At 36.3% G+C, this 15,719-nt stretch overlaps 1 pseudogene; it reads right to left on the bottom strand.

Moving 5' to 3' along the window:
- LOC109379350 (ubiquitin thioesterase OTUB1-like) overlaps positions 1–15,719 on the bottom strand; it is a 108,170-nt pseudogene that overhangs the window by 52,536 nt on the left and 39,915 nt on the right.

Genomic DNA, 15,719 nt, shown 5'->3' with positions numbered 1-15,719 from the left:
CATTTTTTTTGGATTCTTTATTTTCTGCTGTTTTGATTGGGTGTTTTCTGCTATCTTATGTTCTAAATTGCTGATTTGATCCTCTGCTTCATCTAATCTATAGTTGATTTCCTCTAATGTATTCTTCATTTCAGTTATTGTATTTTTTATTTCTGAATAGTTTTTTTTTTGTTTTCTATCTCAATTTTTATGTTTTCTATCTCTTTGGTGAAGTTCTTACTGAGATCATTGAACATCCTTATAACCAGTGTTTTGAACTGTGTATGTGGTAGATTATGTGTCTCCATTTTGTTAGTTCTTTTTCTGCACCTTTGTTCTCTTCTTTCATTTGGGACATGTTTCTTTGTCTCCCCATTTTGGCTGTCTCCATGTGTTTGTTTCTATATATTAGGTGGGGCTGCTATGTCTCCTGGTTTTGGTAGAGTGGACTTATGTAGTAAGTATCCTATGGGGTCTAAGTGGTGCAGTTTCGTTGGTCATCTGATACACGTGCTCCAGGTGTGTCAGTTGTGTGGGTTGTGTGTGCCCTCCTGTTGTAGTTGAACTTTGGTTGCTATTTGCACATCAGTGGTTGGCTGGTTGGTTGTGAGGACTGGTGTGACTACTGTAGAGGAGCTGTTGTGCAGGGGCTGACCCTATGAAACAGGATTTAATTTAGCAGGTTTCTGGTACCTTCCCAGTCTGCCCTTTGGGTGTATCATCTGCAGAGGCATCCAGGCAGTGCTCCAACTCAGTCTGAAGAAGTCAGCCACTGGGTGTGCCAGCCCCCAGTGCCACCTAGTATGAGCCTCAGAACAACCCACAGTTGGCTGCCACCCACACTGGGCTTCGAGGTGCCTGGGAGAGTCTAAGCTGTGAACTGAGGACAGCTGCTGCTAGTGTAGGGCTCAGGGCAGCTTAGCCAAAGGTAAGGGACATGCCAAGTTCAGATGCTGCTTGTTTGGGGTTTAGGAAAGTCAGCAGCATAAGCTAAGACAGGCCATTTGTATGGAAAAGCTACTGGAAGGTGCTTGGGTGGGCCCCCAAGGTGCATGGCGGGGTGGGGGTGTCTCAAGGAATCACAAGGGTGGATTAAACAGTTTTAGCCAGGTTAATGGAGACTGAGATATGGTGGCCACCTGCGTCTGCACCCTGAGGGGGGGAGGGTTCAACAAAGAAACTATGGCTTCTGCCAGCACTTCTGTCTGGAAGAAACCTGCTTCTCCAGCTCTCATCCTGGAGCCAGACAATTCATTTCTTCCCTTTATGTTTCTGGCACCTCCTGAGCTGCTGCTCCAGTGCTGGAGCTCAGAGTGAGCAAGTCTGTCAGCAAGTTCATGTGCGGGCCCTTTAAGAGGAATATCTGGAACTCCAGCTGTCCCCCATCTCACTCAGCCACAATCTCCACTGGTTTTCACAGCCAGAAGTTATGGGGATTTCTCTCCTGGCAATGGAATACTGGGCTGGGGAGCCTGGTGTGGGGCTAGGACCCCTTGCTCCTCAGGGGGGACCTCCACAGCTGAGATTTCCCTCCCAATTTTTAACCACTACACTTAGGTGTGGGACCTGCCCATTCCAGATCTCTGCCTCTCCTACCAAATCTCCACGTGGCATCTTCTGTATTTCCTTAGTTGTAGAACTTCTGTTCAACTAGATTTCAGGTGATTCTCAATGATGGTTGTTCTGTAGTTAATTTGTAATTTTGATGTGGTCTAGGGAGAAGGCGAGTACAGCATTTACCCACTTCTCCATCTTGACAGGAAGCTCCAAGGCTAGTTTCCAGACAGGGTATGTTAATGAGCAGATTTCTACTGTGGGGTATTGGGGCTCCCTTTTTCTGGGGATTTTCTGAGAGCTGCACCTTAGAATTATCTCACTTAGTGATGGAGATTCTGTAGGTATTCATCCTCCAACTCCCATTCCTCTCTGGCTGAGTTTTGGGCTGCTTTGCATAAGGACTGACCAAGCTCCCCCAGGCTAGGGAAACCCCTCAGTCAGAGAAGCAGAGAGATGTGAGTCCTTGAGAATACCCATCACAACTTTAGGGAAATATAGAGGTGGGTCTAATGTGTGGAGAGAGGCATCAACACCCACCCTGCCTCCCGACATACTGCCATCTACTAAACCAGGAAAAATCTCTGTACCAGCTTCTCCTTCTCATGACCTAAGGAGAAGCAACAGCATTTTAATCTCTGTACTGTGGCATTGATTTTAATTAATGAGACTTTTCCTACAGAAGTTGTTGCACAGTGTTGCATTTCACCAAAATTGTCTAAGTTGTGTGTGATGGATATTTTTTTGTCACATGTATTCTTTCTTGGTTTTAATTACTTTGTATGTGATAACAGGGCTCATCACATACTTTTGATAGTGGGGAAAATGTCAATTTCCTCACTGCTTGCTTGTGAAATATATAAAATACAACTCATCTCTAACACTGAAGTGGTTCCTGTATTTATAAAGATCCCCTTTTCACTCAAAAAAAAAAAAAAGCTTCAAATAGGTCATAGATATAAAACTGGCCCACGAATAAAAAGTTTACCAGAAATCGAACTGGGAACAATGAAAATAAGGCAATATGTTTAAAAGTAATAGTAACTCTCACTTAGATTTGTATAGTATTTTGGGTTTTCAAAACATTTTCATGTTTTTTCACTGGAACTGCTTAAGTAGAAAGTAATGTGTGCTGGAATCTATTCCCTTTTATAGATGTGAAAACAAGGCTCAGAATGGTAAAAAGGCTTTGCCAGGGTTACCCAGTGAATTGGTGACTATGATTGAACTTGAGCTGTGGACTGCTGAAATCCAATCTTACGCTTATTCAGCCACATCACAGTTTTAAAATATGTTGTTCACAGACAACCTGCGTCAATATTGCTGAGTTTACTTTTTAAATGGCCACATCACGGGCCTTACCTTGGGGAATAGGGACCTGGTAACATTGCCCATATAACCATATGCAAGACAGCAAGATATTTTGATGAGCACGTGTTGACACTTGGATGTTATGATGGCGATGCCATTTTCACCACCCCTAGAGATGGTCTGGGGAACATGCAAGCCACCCACGATCCACTATCCATGACAGTGTCTTCACACAATCAGACAGCTCTGTTTTTCATAGCAGAATGTTTTGTGCCCACCCATAGTGGTCATCATCATGTCAATGTGAAGAAGCCAGAATTGCTCCATGAGAAAGAACATATTTGTGGTCATCCTTTCCTTGCCAATAATATCTTTAAGCAAAACAGATTTACCCCCAGACACACAGGCTGATTCATGCAATCTGGATAACCTTCTACTTTTTTTTTCTCTCTCTCTCTTCCTCTTTAAAAAATTAACAAATGAGTCCCAACAGCATGTCTTCAATATAAAGAATGACTTATCGTGGCATTGATGAAGTGTCACTTAAATGAGTTTTAAGCATTTCCTGTAAATCTTCTAGTGTCTTAAGAGGCCAAACTATTCAATTTTATTTTCTCTGCCTATCAAAAGTTTACTGTGGTTAACATGTTCTCTAAAACCTTTTGGGGCAGAGTGAACTGAGTTTTACACCATGAAAATGAACCCGAGACGAGATACTCATAGTGTTGCCGTGATTTCCAGGATTATTGCCAGAGGTCATGGCAGTTGTCCAATTGAGAGATGATAGGGGTTCGGACAGTGATGTCGCAGTGGGGGTGGTCAGAAGGAATTTTATTTTGTATATATTTTAGAAGTAGAGCCAACAGAATTTCCTGATTGATTGAGTGTGAGGCATAAGAAAAAGAGAGCAGTTAGAGATGACTCCCAAATTTTCTCCCTGAGCCACTGGAATGATGAAGTTGCAATAAACTAAGATAGTGGAGACTGTGCATGGTACAGGTTTTGTGCATAATATCAGTTTGGGACATTTTATGTTTGAGACCGCTCTTTGACATCCAGGTGAACTCTTGGGTATGTGAGTCTGGACTCTAGGAGAAAAGTCTGGACTGAAGATAGAAATTTGGAAATCATCGGCATATAATTCAAATTTAAGGCTATCAAACTACAACTGACTGAGAGACTGAGTTGTAAATTGAGAAGAGGAATAAGGAGTGAACCTTGGGCACTTCCTAGAGGTCAGGAAGAAGAGGAAGAATCAACCAAGTTGGGAAGAAACAAGTAGTGAGATGTGTGATGTCTTGGATATCAAGGGAGTGATGTGTATCAAGGCAGAAAGAATGACTTCCTGTCAAATTCTGCTGATAATTGACCACTGGATTTAGTAACGTGGAAGTCATTGGTGACCTTTATCAAAGTGGTTTCTATGGATGAGAAAAGCAAAGGCTAGCTTGGAATGTGCTGAAGGGACGAGGGAGGACAGGAACTGGTGTCTGCATGAACTTGGTTCCTATTTAACATCTCCCCTGCACCATTAACTCCAGAGGGTCACCCTTTTGTTATGCTAGTTCAACATCTTGGGCACATGATCATAAGACCACAAATTTAACCAATTGGATAGAATGCCAGCAACCTGTAGAGGACTCAAATGACCAGTTTTCACTAGCCTGACAGCTCATAACCATTATCTAGAAGTGCTTCCCTCTGTTTGTGGGGCAGATGAGTGTAATTGGCCCCAAAATAGACTAGTGGGCACCTAACGCAGTGCCTCATACATAGTAAGTATTTAATAGCTTTTTTGTGTTCTGAATAGATTTGTAAGAGAATGAATGTGCTTGGGTATATTGGGAGCAAATTATCTATGTTTGGGCAATTTTCTTTTTCAAATAAAAATCTAGAAATGGTTACTAGCAAAAATAAATAAATAAAGACAGGGTGGGGGGAAAAAACCTGTTTGAGACAAATACATTTTGTCCTGAAAGATCTATTCTGTCATGCCAGCAGTCTTATTGGCTGTGATCTGTATATTAAGAAGATTTTAATTGCTCAGGTAAGTGCCTGCACCTGCTAAGACATTGTGTATTAGAGTACTTTATTCTAATCTTTACAATACAGGGCACACTTCACCCATTAAATTATTCTCTGCACAATTATCACTCTGTTTTGCTGAGGTAGAAAGTGCAACTTAACACTTTGGGTTTCACTCATTATTATTAAAATCATTGAAATCAGGATCATTGGGTAAAGCTTGTGCAGTTAACTGCTGAATTGCCCCTGTCCTTTCTGTTTCTCTTTCATTTGCACAGATAAGCAGAACTTGAGTTTTTACATTATCTGCAAACATGGCGGGGCTGGATTGTTTTCAACATAAAAGGTATTATAAACTCTTAGTAGGGCTTTTCTGCTGGGCCTCCGGGAACATATGAACTAGCTGGTTTTCTTCTCTATGTTTAAAATAATATATTTTTTTATTATAGAAGAAGTATAAAAGGAAAAATTAAAAAATAATTACCTGTAGAAAGTAGTGGTAAAATTTAGAAAATATTGGGAAAAAATATTCGTAATTAATCAATATTCATGTGTTCTTAATGTACTTTCTTCCAGTTTGTATATAAATATGGAGAATGCATAAAGCATACACGTCCATCCACAGAAGCACAGTTTCAGATTGGAATATAAGCAAAAGAACAGTTACATGTTTCTCTTCCTAGAATAAACTATAGCAGGGTTTGGCAGACTACAGCTTTCAGGCTATATCTTGCCTTTTATTATAAATAAAGTTTTATTGTAACATAGCCATGCCCCCTTTGTTTATGTAGTGTCTATGACTGATTTTATGCTACAGTAGTGGGTGAAACTGAGCAGTGCAGTAGAAGCCATATGGCCTGGATAGCCAAAAGTATGTATTATTGACCTTTCACTGAAAAAGGTCTGCTGACCCTGAATTACCACAGCGACATTTTGCTACACATATTGCACTGACAACGAGGTGCCTTGTTGGTGCTGTGGTTAGCAATGTCACTTCAATGACTGCATGACTAATTTATTTGGTGGTGAGCCCTCAGATACTGTGTCTTACTTGTGGTCTGATTTGACCCAACTCATCCGTATTACACACTCACTTTAGGGTGATGCCTCGTTTTATCACCCATTTTTACCCCCACCTGTACTGAGGTTTGGCAGCTCCCTGACTAGCTGTGCTCCCAACAGTGGTAATGTAGGGATAACACCAGAACCTGCCTTCTATTTTTCCTGCACCACCAATTATCAAAGTTCAGAGTGCAGTAATATGCACCCCAAATGATTCTGAATCCATGGGTGTGGGATGAGGCCTAGGAACCTGCATTTCAAATAAGCATTCCTTGGTGATTCTGATATAGGTTGTTTTTGCAACCTCATTTTGTAAATATTGCCTTAGGCCCTTTTCTTGTCTCTATCTGTCCTACCAAACTTGACTGCTCTCCCGTCCAACCACTTAGCATTTGATTCTCAGTTAAGAATTGAAAAATCTATTGGGAGTTAGAAGGTTAACATGTACCCACTATGGAGTATGCTTTCATTCTGTTAGGATTTCCTGGAGACAAAGCCTTATGTTGAGAAGTGGTTCTTCTGAAAATTTTAAATCAATACCATATCAGTATAGGAGAAATTTAGATATGTGGGCCTTTAGATGCCCCTAAAATGAGGCCATGAAAGTCTGCACTGGGCCAGCCCTGTTGATGCTGATGGTTTAATCGATGCTCTAAATTTGTGAGGTATCCTAGTCACTAAGCAAACAAAAGCAAGCAGTGAATTGACATGTACAGCAAATCTTCATTGGTCAGAAAGTAGCTGATATGCATCTTAGTTCCTATGATTCATATTTTCTTTCATTTCTTCCATCAGCTTCTATTTTTCAAGACTGACACCCTCTGAAACCTTTTTGGGCACAATGTAGACTCTATGTCAGTGTGAACATTGATTTGTACTTATAACAGTGTTATTTAGGTTACTAGTGGAGTAACTTTTTATCAAAAGTTTATCAAAAGCCTAAATAAGTTTCCTGTTTTGTTTGAGAGTTCCATCTCTGCATTGACTGCACATACTAAATGAAATGGTTTCTTTTCTTCTCTAATTCTCTAGCATGTCCTTAACAGCTGTTAGAGATTTGTAAGGACTACAAGCCCACAAGTTAGCATATTTTCACCATTGCCAGTGCAGTCCTAGAAAGCAATCATTTGAACATTTACTACTTTTTTTGAGAACTTGAGTATACCCAGTATTGGTTAAGGTGTAATGGGGGAATGCAGAAAAGCCATAATGCATAGTTTCTTTCCCAGAACTTCTTATAATATGATTAGAGACAAATATAACTAGGGAGCTTACAACTGGGACACAATTCAGGACAGTAGATTGAAACCTTTGGTGTTCAATGTTTTAGTATTCATTCATTCAATCAATAAGTATTTATTGATGCATACCATGCATAGGTACTCTACTAGGAGTGAACAAAGACAAAACCCCTTGTTCTTCGGGAGTTTATTCTGCTGGAGAAGACAGATAATAAACAATAATATTTGAGTCATAAATCCTAAGGAAAACACTAATAAAACAGAAGAGGGTGTTAGAGAGTGTGTGTTTAGGGGTTAGGGGAAAGGATGGTGGTTAGTCTGCTTGTAAGCTACCCCAAGGGCTCAAAAATTTGAATCACATTAACTTTGAGACTGTTGCTTAGATCCAGCCTCCAGGGCCCCAGGCCCAGAATCTTAAGGCTCCTGTGTTGTTTTGGAATCCTCTTGAAGCAGACAGAAATTCTAATCAAGTGATAAAATCTTTATGACTTTACAAAACATAGTCTCAAAAAAGAAGGTAAAATTCAATGACATGAAGACATTTGGAAATTTATGAACATCTAAGTATGTAGCCGAGATCTGGGGGGAGTTTCTGGAGGCTTTTCTGGCCAGAGTTTTTGCATGTTTTGCTTCTTATCTTTCCAATCTTAGCTCCTAAGGGAGGTTTCTCCTGACCACCCATGTAAGTCACCTCCAGCATCACATTACCTCATTTCACTTAATTTTTTTTTTCATAGCACTTATCACTAATTGATATTTATTTATCTACCTGATAATTGCTATCTTCCCCTACTACAAAGAAAGCCCCAAGAAAGTAGGGAACTTGTTTGTTTTGGCCCTGGCATCTAGCAAGTTCTCAAAACACATTTGTTGAATGAAAGAAGGCTGCCAAGAGTTAGCTATATCCAACTACACCCAAAGAAGAGAGAAAAGTCTACCCGGGAAAAGACCACTTTACTCTTAAAAAAACTGCCTTAACCTATTTGAAGATTCTGGTCCACTTTTTCTAAAGCATGAACAACTTCTTGTTTTAATTGCAATAATTCACTAATTTGGAACAATCCAAAATAATAGCAGTTCTTATTAGTGAAAGTTTTGAATTATCCAGTTGGTTTTCAGACAGATAAATGTACTTTTATAAGCCTATTGTAGAAAAAGGTGCAACCAAGGCAAAATTTCCCATTTTTTCCTATAAAAGGAATGAGTTTGCAACTTTTTCCGCTTAATAAAATGCACAAAATGCATTTACCTAGCATATGATGTTTTTCTTCAAATAACTTAATTTTATGTATATTATTTGAAACAATTGTTTTTCTATATTATGAAATAATTCAAGCAAATGTAAAAGTATACAGAATAAAATTAGCATCTGCATGCTCACCAACCAGCTTTGTCAAATCTTATCATTTTTCTAATTTGCTTTATGTCTTTTTGATAAATAAAAAATCATTTAAAATAAGTCAAAACCCTCTGTATAATTGTTTCTTTTCCCATTCCATCCTCCCCTTCCCGGAGGCCATAATTATTTTGATTTGGTTTTCAATCTCTCCATGCTTGTTTTTATAATTTTACACACACACACACACACACACACACACACACACACACACTCACACACATGATTTTATAAACAGAGCTGTACATATTATTATATAAATATCATACTACAGGTATCATTCTGCAACTTGTGTTTCTTACTCAACATGGCTATTTGATATTTATCCATTTGATACCTATAGCTAAGGCTCATCATAGGCTGCTACACACACTTCCCAGTTTACCTCCTGGTGCCATTCTGGATGGGTAGGTGTCCCAGTTTATACTCTCATCTGTAGGATATGAAAGTTGTTTATTTTACATTCTCACCGATAGTCGCTATTACTGGATTTTATTTTCTTTTTTGCCCTTATGATGGATAAAATGTTTTGTTGTTGTTGTCTTGCTATACATATTTCTAATTAATAGCACAGTAGAACATTATTTCTTAGGCTGACTGGACTTTTAGAGGGGCCCTTCTATCAATTACCTGTTCATATTCTTTGCCCATTTTTCTTTAGGTTATTTATCTTTTTGTAATTGATTCATAATAGTTTTTTGAACTCTGACTACCAAAAAATTTTAGTTACTTGAATTACAAATATCATATTCCAGACTGTGTGGTTTATCATTTCACTTATTTATGACATATTGTACTGAATGGAAATATTTAATTTTAACTTAGTATTCAAATGTATCAGTTCTTTTTTATAATTATATTCATTACATCTTGTTTAAGAAATTCTCCTTTACTCTGAGACCATAAAGACTTTATCTTACATGTTCTAAAAGTTTTAATATTTTGATATACACATTAAAACTTTCAGTATGCAAGGTTATATAGTCATGTAAGATACTAAACTGGGATATAATTTTATTCGTTTCCATGCAGCTATATAATTTTTTCCCGTCTATTGACTAACTTATTCTTTCTTCACTGATTTGTAATGGCATCTCTGTCATGTATCGATTTTCCATAACTATTAATATTTTGTTCCGTTGCTGACCTATTTGGTTTTGTGGTTTTTGGGTCTATGCGCCAAATCAATTATTATATTGATTTGGGGAGTATAGCATGGTATGTCTGAGGTCAAATACCTTTGTTTGAATCTTATCTCCACCACATTCCAGTGTTTGACCTTGAGCATGTTAGTCTTTCTGGGCCTCATCTGTAAAATGAAGTAAGTAATGGTAACTACCTAATGGGTGTAGTGGCAATTAAGTTAACAAATGCTTATGAAACCCTTATGACACTATCTAACACGTAAAAGTACTTCAGAATATTGTGTAATTGTGTTACTACTATTACTACATCAAAGTAAGTCTTGATAATTAGATACTTGTTCTTTTGCCTCAAAAACTGTCTTAGCAAATTATTGTCTTTTTTCTGTTGTATATGAATTTTAGGATCAACTTGCCATGTTCCAAAAAATAATCTATCAGAATTTTAGTTGCATATTGACTCCTTTGGATTAACTTGTGAAAAATTGGCATTTTATGTTACTGAGTCTACCCATCTATGTGCATAGTGTATGTTTTCTTTTAACTAAATCCTCTATGTTTTTCAGTACAATTATATAATGTTCCCTGGGAGGGTCTTGCCTATCTTTTGTTAGATCTAGTGGCATTTTTTGAAATTTGTATTTCCTAATTATTTATGGTATATAAAAACTATAGTTCTGGTATGTAGTGTTTCTGATGTTAAACATACTTGCTTATCCAAGTTTACAGTGATATAATTTTTTTTTCACTTTGCTGGTTTCTAATGTTTATTATGTTTTGTAATTTATAGATTTTATGTTCATATTTGATATTGCCCTCTATATTCTTTACTCATATTGCCTTAGCTGTTTTTTTTTTTTAATCAAGGTTATCATAAAATGATAACCCCATGAAGTAAGTTGCAGGGCAGTGTGTCTTTATGTTTTCTGGAAGAACATGTGTACATTTGGCAGTATATATTTTTCAAAGAGTAGATATAACGAATCTGTAAAATATATTGGCCTAGTGTTTTTTTGTAGATTTTGTATTACTGAATCACCTTTTTAAAAATTATGGGTATATTGATGTTTTTATTGCTTGAGAAATTTTGATTTGTCATACTCTTCTAAAAATTATCTAAATTTTTAAATGTATTGACAAAGTTGTTTAAATTAGTTTCATATTTATATTTTTATGATTATGAATCTAATCTATGATTATGTTCATCTTTTAGTTTGTATTTGATTTTGTTGATCTCTATAGTTTCTTTCTCTTCTCTTTCATTACTTTCTGTTATTATTATTTTATTTCTTCTACATTCATTGGAATTATTTTGCTGTATTTTTTTTTTCTTTTTAAGTTTAAGTCTTGGTTTATTCTTTTCTATTATAAACACGTAATGCTATAAATTTCCCTTTAATGCAGTTTTAGCTGCACCACACCACTTTTATTATGTAATAGTTCAATTTTAATTGTTTCATGTTTTTTAGCTTCAAGTGTGATTTTCTCTTTTAACCATGAATTATCTCAAAAGGTTTGTTTAAATTACTTAAAATTTTTAAAAATCTTTTTGATATTGATTTCTTGTTTACTTAAATATGGCCATATACCATTCTTTTGTAGTGATTAGATTCTTTCTAAAAAAGCTATTTTATACACAGTAAATTTTGGTAGATTTCTAGCTATGGGACACAGAGTTCTATTAATGTCCTTGAAATCAAATTTACTATTTACTCAAGTATTATATACAATTACTTAATGTGATAGATAGAATCCTAAGATAGCCCTAAATTTCCCAGCCTCTGTTTTATACAAATTCCCCTTGAATGTGGGTAGAATTTGTGACTACCAGGAGATTTCACTTGATTAATTTACTAATTAATTGACTCTGAGTAATTAAAAATAATCAAAATTATTTGTACTTGGTGATCTCTATGAGCTGGGAGCAGCCCCTTCCTAACAGACCTCAAGAAAACAGGGACCTCAGTCCTATAGCCATAAAGGACTAAATTCTGCCAACTAACCAAATGAGCTTGAAGAGGCCCTTGAGCTCCAGATAAGGATGCAATCTGGCTGACACCCTGATTTCAGTGAGCAGAGAACACAGACTTTTCACTTACAGAAATGGTGAGATAATAAATGGCTGCTGTTTTAAGTGCCTAAATTGATGGAAATTGTTACACAGCAAGAAAACAATGGTGCTTACCAATTATCATTAACTTACCAATTATTAAGAAAGGTGTGTCAAGATACCGCATTGTAATTACGCTTATTAATTTCTATTTGCTCATTTTTACTTTTTCTACTTTAAAACCATGGCACTTGGTCTATATATGTTCAAAATGGCTACTTATTCTTAATGAACTTTTCTTTTATTATTATGTAATGGCTCCTTTTTATTCCTTTCTTTTTCTTTTATTTTCTTTCTCTGAGTTATGTTTATTGTAAAACTTATTTTTTTCTGATATTAAAATACTATACCATTTATCTTTGGCATAGTATTTTTGTGATTTCTTCTTTATTCCTTTATTTTCAATCTTTGTTTTATGTTTTTAGAAGCATCTTCAGTAAACAGCATATAGCTGAATTTTTACAATCCAGTTCAAGACTGTTTAAATGGTGAGTTTTATCTGTTACATTTACCATGATTATTGATTTATTTGGATTTTTTATCATCTTAGTTATCATGCGTTTTATTTTATAAAACCTTTCCTGCTTTATATGGCTTTGATAAGTTGTCCCCTCTCTTCCACCTTCCCTCCATGTTAGTTTGAGTTATACATTTTTGTGGCTACTTTTAAATTTTAACAGGCATTTTTTATTTAACAAATTTTAAAATATATCAATATTTTTACACTTCTAAAAAATACAAGGACCTAACCTTTATTGTTTTTTAAAGATAAACCATGCCCTTTTATCTTTTTAAAAAAATTATATATATATATGTGTGTGTGTGTGTGTGTGTGTGTGTGTGTGTGTATAATTGTTTTACTTATTTCAGATGTACAAAACAATTAATAGTTAGACATTTATATGCCCTTTTATCTTATACATTGTGCTGTATACTTTAGTTCTGACTAATTTTTATAGCATTACAGTTAACCATTTTTATAAATATTGATTTATATAGTCAATGCTTTTTTAGTTACTCATATTTTCTTTCTCTTCATTTGTTTTTGCACCTTATACCTTAAGGCTGTATTCAATTCCTTCTTCCTGATGAATATTCTTTAGTAGTGCCATCTGCATGTTCTTAGTATTTGCCTGAAGTGGATTTATTTTGATCTTACCCTAGAATGATAATTTAATTGGGTATAGAATTATAATTTGCCAATTTTTCTCTCTCAGCATGCTGAAATTACTATTTCATTCTTTCTAGTTTTTAGATCTGGAGAAATCATTGGCACTCTGCCTAGTAAGATATGAAGTCTTTATCTCTTCCCCTCGAATCTTAGTAGTCATTGTGACTGACTGTTTGCTCAGTAGAATATGGTGGAAGTGACACTGTGCCAATTTGTAGTCCCAGGCCTTGAAATGTTGGTAGTTTCCATGTCTTTCCTCTTAGAATTCTCATTCTTAGGAAAGCCAGCTCTTATCTAAGATGTTCAATTACTCTGATGTTGTCATGCTGAGAGGAAACCCATGTGAATCACTTGGAAAGCCTGCATAGAACAAATGATCTCAGGCCAGGTAACAAACATGGGAGTGAAAGAGCCATTTTGGATATTTATTCCCCTGACAATGTGATATAGAGAAGATCCATACATGTGGGCTTATTCTCATTATCCCAATCTTCTCAAACTATTCAAGACACCCTACCTGACGCTGAAGTCATCATGGAGTGGGGACTAGCTGTCCATGCTGTGTGCTCTGCTTAAATTCCTGACCCATAAAATCATGAGTACAACAAAATGGTTGTTGTTTTGCATGACCAAGTTTGAGGTGGACTGTTATAATTTAATAGATATCTGGAATAATAGAAATTTCCCTTTATAATACTTAGATCAAATTGGGAAGTTATATACTTATTAGTATGAATATTTGTTTAATATTTATTTTTGCCAAAAGAGTAGGTTCTGTGAAAGTAAAAACAAAACATTATTTGTTTTTATATTTTATATTCAGGGTCTTGCTCATATAGGTAGGTGTTCAATAAATATTTGTTGAATGAATAAATATTTTGAAAAGTTTGCACTGCTCAATTATCAGACTAATTATCGCTTTAATATGGGTTCCTTTTAAAAATTATTTTTATGGTGTTGTTTGGGCTTCTATAATTTATTAAGATGATCAATTAAAATAATAATTGAAGAAAGCTCCAAAATTTCAATTTAATCTGCCAGTACATGAACAGATTCTTTTTATGTTTTTAAAACTTTGTTACACCTTCTGTACTGATGATTTTCCTGGCCCTACAGGCTGGACATAGTCAATGAACAAAAAACACTGGATTGAGTAGATAGAGTGCATATTAAAACGTTTAGGGTTTAAATTTAAAGATTGCTTAATTAGTTTTATTTTAAAATCTGTGAAACATCAGAGTGTTTCCCCAAAATGGCCCTGGCTCCGCTGTGTATGAGATGATGGGGCTACTTCATGGTTTGCTGACATCTATTGTTCCATGTCTTCATGGGCAGCTGCTGAAAATCGGATCTGTTTATTCTCCCTGTCACTTGGTTATTTCTGCTTTTGCCATCCAAAGACAAGTAATTCCTCTGTAATGAGAGCCTCTGGAAACAGAGTTTGGGAAAAACCCCTATTTGTTTGTTTATTTATTTTTCAGACCCCACTGTATTAGAAATTAAAGTCAGCTTACATAGATACATATAATATAACAACAACATGAATTTTAAAATACAGGAAAAAAAAGAAACAAAGGAAGTAAAAGAAGGAACATAAAGGGCAATGGAAATGATCGTGGTGTAAGCTTCAGAAAATTCAAATCATAATGACATTTCTTCTGGCTTCTGGTGGGCTAACATTTTCCCCTAAGCAGCACAGGAAAGGGAACACTAACTGGTCAGTTACATGGTTCAAAGTGTCCATAATACAAATGAAATCCTATTGCTCAGAAATGGAGTTGTTTTAATTCTCATACCATACAGTAATTTCTCCCAGGTTCTTCATAAAGGGAACCCAGGATGAACAAAATAGTTCCAGCTAAGCGGTACGTTAAAGTAAGACAGCTTTTAGGAGAGGCTGTGAACAAGTGAGGAATTCAGAAGAAATCAGGTTGCTTTCATATTTGTATTCTTAGTTATTACCAATGGGAGGCAAATAGTAGACACGTAAGTGTACCCCCCAAAACGAAAAACAATGTGTGACTTCTTAATCTTTAATAGAAAGCTCTCTAGAAGAGAGCCTTTCTTCCAGGGACCTGATGTGCTATCTGGCACCACTTCCATCCAACATCCACATCAGAGTTGCCATGGAAAGAGCATCTTTTCTTGAGGAGAGTGATGGGTACCACGATAGTTAAGCAAATAGTAATTGCTCAGAACTGAAAGGGCTGCTGTGGGTTTAGTTGCCTTAGAGGAAACATCTGTATGGCTTCTACAGTCATCACTGTAGCCCTGAGAGCTTGGGAGGCAAACAGTAACAGCCAGCGCTGTGTACTTATATCCTGCCCCTACTACACAGGACATACAGGTCCCACCTTACCCTCTCGCCAAGTTCTGTTTTAACTTAATAACATCTAAGGACTGACCGATTCTCCCCCATCCCCCGTGTCTTTATTTTCTGGAATAATCTTAAAGTGCCTGTCTATATTCGGTCAGTATTAAAGTTTACTTTTCCAAGCCATAGTTTTCTTCTCTTTACCAACCTTTATGTCCACTGAACAATAATGATACTGTGGCCTGAAAGACACAGTGTCATTGTGTGGGTTAAAGTGAGAGTCTAAAAGGGGGTGCATAACAATGAGGCTATAGTATTCTCGGCTGTGTTGCAACTGTCCACCTAGGTTATGTGAGAAGGCCCAAAGGTAAAGCCAAGTCAGAAAAATAGGTTGCTTTATTACCACACTGCTCC

Source organism: Hipposideros armiger, unplaced genomic scaffold (genome assembly GCF_001890085.2).
Source record: "Hipposideros armiger isolate ML-2016 unplaced genomic scaffold, ASM189008v1 scaffold_2, whole genome shotgun sequence".
In the NCBI taxonomy this organism is placed as follows: domain Eukaryota; kingdom Metazoa; phylum Chordata; class Mammalia; order Chiroptera; family Hipposideridae; genus Hipposideros; species Hipposideros armiger.
Note: the sequence above shows the minus strand (reverse complement) of the source record. Positions and strands in the feature narration are given on the sequence as shown.